General features: G+C 38.1%; 1 protein-coding gene across 2 annotated transcripts in view; it reads left to right on the top strand.

Annotated features, from left to right (window-relative positions):
* Positions 1 to 4,313, top strand: part of WDR72 (WD repeat domain 72) — a 224,078-nt gene that overhangs the window by 82,854 nt on the left and 136,911 nt on the right. The gene's annotated exons all lie outside the window — the stretch shown is intronic.

Raw genomic sequence — 4,313 nt, 5'->3', positions numbered from 1 at the left:
CATTATTTCATAGTTAGCTAAGTTGGATACCTCCAGGATCTTCTGTCCCTGGTCAGAACCCCCCTCAGTTGTACATTTTCAGGAGTAAGATGCAGTAACTGTGAAATGGTTTTGTTAGAAATGGGGCACCAGGTCGATCTCCATACACTTCTGTGAACAAGGCAATGAACTTCATGTGTAGCTGGAGATACATGATAAATCTTACGACAGACCCGGTGGTCAGACTCCTTGATACATGGAATTTGATTACAGCTTCCAGTCACCTGTTTTGTTGAAACCTGATTTTAGGAATTTAACTACTAAATTTGTTAGTAAGGCCATGTTTTAAGACTATTTTGTTTTAGAATCATTTTGAAATATAACTGTCTTCTTAATCATTGCCCTATATCACGGTGGATTTTGTTAAAAAATGCCTGCCTAATGTAGAAAAAAGACCTAACTCTATAATGTTCTTCCTATTAAGTTTGTTCACGTAAGTACAATTTATATGCATTACTAATCACATATTAGGAATTATTTACCAAACTGATTGTTTTCAGTTCCATAATGAGCAGAATATTTAATTGAAAATGTTTTATTTTTGTGAAACAAATTGTTTACAATTTGTTGGTTTACAATATATGTGCTAATTTTAGGAAGGTAGGAGGATTTTATGTTTCTGTGATAATGCAATTTCTACAGTGATTTTAGGAAAAGTACTGTGAGTTATAGTAAGTTAATTACTGTCTCATATATATTTGTGTATAATTTTTAAGTTAATAAAGTGTTTCTGTACAATGTGATAAAATGTTAATCCATGTGGGTATTGTTTGTGAATCTTCATTTACTCCTGATCATTTGGAGATGGATTCGAGTGACTATGATTTCTTTGTTTAACCGTTTCTGTCCCTTTTGGGATAGTAGCAATTACTTTTTCTATAGACTCAGCAGGCCTACTTGTTAAGTTGCGGGAGGAATTTATCTGGCTAGTGCTTTTAAATATGTCATTTAAAGCTATTCATTAATTGATAGTATGCGCTGATAATTTTATTGATTTTGAAAAGACGTCTATATAGAAGACAGCAAGTATTAAAAATAAGGTCAAATTACACGGGAAATAAAATTAAGGAAGCGACTTCTGACTGTTTAAAAGTGAACTGAAGTACAGACTATTGCTACTTTTCCTTTCCTTTCTTCATGTAGATATTCAAGTCTATTACACCGTAAGGCATATTTTATTACCTAAAATTGTTCTCTTTACTGTCTGCCTTGTTCTTTATCACAGTTGAAGACAGCATCCATCATGGTACATGTTCTGCTTTAAGATAACTTGATACTTCAAAGTCAGATTTCCTAACAGGCACATTACAAAGTGATTATTTTTCCTATTTAAATACAAAACAAAAAAATACTGTAGGCACCTTATAAATATTGACAATCCCAATGCATTAAAAAAATACAGCTGTAATTTAACAACATACTGATTTGCAATAGTTTCTGAGTCTTTCTTGTTTCCTTCCCTTTTTTATGTACAGAAACTGCTAAAGGCTTTGGGCTGGTCTCTTGTTCACAGCTCACTCCAGACTCTCTTGGAGATGACCCTCTTTCATTGAGATTTATCCTCACCCATGTGGTGATAATGCTGAAGTCTTGTCTCTCTGCTCTGATCTCTACCTGGAACTCTACATGTTAACTTTGCGTGTCTGTTTGGATGTCTTCAAACTTGGCCTTCACAGCAGTAGAATCATCACCTCTGTCCCTTCTTTAGTAGGGTTCTTTAAGTAGATAGCAAGCAGTAAAAGCCAAGGGAAGTTGGTTTTATCAGAAAGAGGTATCTATTGTGAAGGATTCAGGAGTGTAGTGTAGAGACTTCTGGGGTAGGAGTGCTTAGGAAGGGATTAAAAACAACTAGAAAGTTGAAGCCCTCTGTCTCTCCCTCCTTCCCCATTTCTGCCTACCTCTCTGCATTTTCTTACTCTCTTCTCTCTGTAGACTAGCACATTCTGCTCCTCAGTCCACAGGACAAGAAATGGCTACTCCACAGGTCAAGTTAACATGTCACATTCAGTGATTAACCTGCTGTTTCCAATTCAAAGCTCTTGGGTCTCAGGAATGACCTGGCAGCACGCCCGAGAGCTGGGACAAGCGTGGGCATGTGAATACTACTTTTCCTAGAGTTTGCCCCTTCTGGGCTCTAGAGTGGGAGTTTCTAATGGTTATGGTTTGGCATTGACACCCATCACACTGAGACTTTGGTATGCTCTGACGCTTACATAGCCGCCTCCTTCCACCGCTACAGGGAAAAGGAAAATTTTCATTTAGTTCCAAACTTTAATTCAGTAAACATGTATTGAGCTCTGCTTTGTATCAAGCTTGTAGAAATCATACTTGGCAAAAAGAATTTAGCATCTGGTAGGGAGATAGTCCTGAATTTAAGCAAGCAAATAAAAATACACCAATAACAAATGTGTTAAGTTTTGTAAACGAAAGGAAAGAAGCTGAGATAGAAAACGATGCAAGATAGAAGACTTTACTTGAGAAAGGCCTCTCTGAGGAGGTGAGAATTTAAGCTAAAACTTAAAGAGTGAAATGAAACTAGCTGCAAAGGATTTCTTTTCAGGGGTCTTTAAAAAAAGAAAAAGATTTAATTTGTGAGCAATGGGAGGAAGCAGGGGCGAGAATATGCCTTGTAGGTCAAAGATTTTGGATTTAATCCCAAGTGTAGCCACAGTACAAAATCATTAGCTAGGCTGCTGATGTCATATAATCCATTAAGAAGTATTTATCTAGCCTCTAATTTATGCCAGATTTCAATCTGGTTTACTGAGAAGGATTAAAAAAAATAAGTCAAATATATAATCCTACTTGGATGTTGATTATAACCTAGCCTCAGAGGCTAGGTTGTTTGAGGGGGTTCGACTCTCAGGTAGGATGCAGGGGGCCGCCCACACTGGCCTTATGCCCAGTGACCTTGGGTCTGGTTGTCAGACAGTTCCCAGAGCCACAGAGCCAGGGAGGTTTGTTAAACTGCTTACAAGGGGCCAAGTCAGGATCCTGTCATGTGTCAAGGGGGACTGTCCTATAGCGCAGCACTCACTGTGCACCAGAACCTACTAAGCCTTTTAAAACACCAGCTCAACTGAATCCTCACAGTAACCCCATGAAGTAAGAATTGTTATTGTCCCCATTGCACAGATGAGTAAAGTGAGATACAGAAATATAAAATGGTGTGCCCAAGGCCAACAACAGGATTTGAGTGCAGGGCAGGCTGGTGCCAGGTCTGCTCTTACCCATCATGCAGTGGAGTCTCCCAGCTGTCAGCATTGACAGGCACGGAGGACAATGTTCTAAGCACAGGGTCACAGAGAAATTCCCNACACACACACACACATTCTTGTCTTTCTTTCTTACAGCCATGACTGTTTCCCCAAGGTTGGTCTGTTAGCAAAGCTATTCCACATCAGTGAGTTTATAAAAGAAGTTGTCCTTTTGTTAGAGCCCTGGATTTACAAGAATCTTTACTACATTACAATCTAATCATAGATGATATAGATAAAATTATCAATAAGAGTGGGGGCTGAGAATTAGGTGACTAAGCCTACCTGTATATGTATAAGGAGAAGTCAAATTCATGAGCAGATGTCCTATATTCTACAAAATTGAACATCCTACCACCTCATCAGAAAATATCTTTTTTATTAGCTCTGGCCTCCTAGCTATCAATTATTTTGAATACAGGTCTTTTTGTTTGGTTTTGGTTTTCTTGCCACAATTTAAAATCTAAAAAGCTCTGAAAACAAGGGGTTAAAAAATAGTTTGTGGTAAAGCAACAAAACCAAACCTTAACTCACATGAGGTTATTTATTCCGCTAGGTGTGAATACTTTTTTTTTTTTTTGCTGCAGCTATATGACATGTGTGACTATTGTCTGCTTTCCCGGGCCCTGCTATACCTGTTCTATGTGCATTATTTTACATCTCCAAAATCTGAAAAGTCCTGAATTCTAAAACCCTATTGGTCCTAAATAATTTCAATATGGAATTGTGGGCTTCTATTATCTTTCTCTGTCATTCTCCCCAAAGTAATTGACAGTTTTCTACAAAAACCATCTATGCTCTGTATCTTCATTTTCTTGCCCGCCATTTATTGAACACACTGTAATCTAGCTGTTATGCCTGCACTATTCCAATGGAACTGTACTCCTTAAGGTTACCTGCCCAGTTCAGTTGTCATTCTCTGAGTTGCAGGCACTTACTTGACTTGTCCGAAATCACTGTCATCAATGTTCTCTCGCTCCACTCTCAGTCTTACACAATCCTGCCTTCTCCAGATGG

Source organism: Hipposideros armiger, unplaced genomic scaffold (assembly GCF_001890085.2).
Source record: "Hipposideros armiger isolate ML-2016 unplaced genomic scaffold, ASM189008v1 scaffold_12, whole genome shotgun sequence".
Taxonomy (NCBI): domain Eukaryota; kingdom Metazoa; phylum Chordata; class Mammalia; order Chiroptera; family Hipposideridae; genus Hipposideros; species Hipposideros armiger.
The sequence above is the reverse complement of the archived record's forward strand: the minus strand, read 5'-3'. Positions and strand labels throughout refer to the sequence as shown.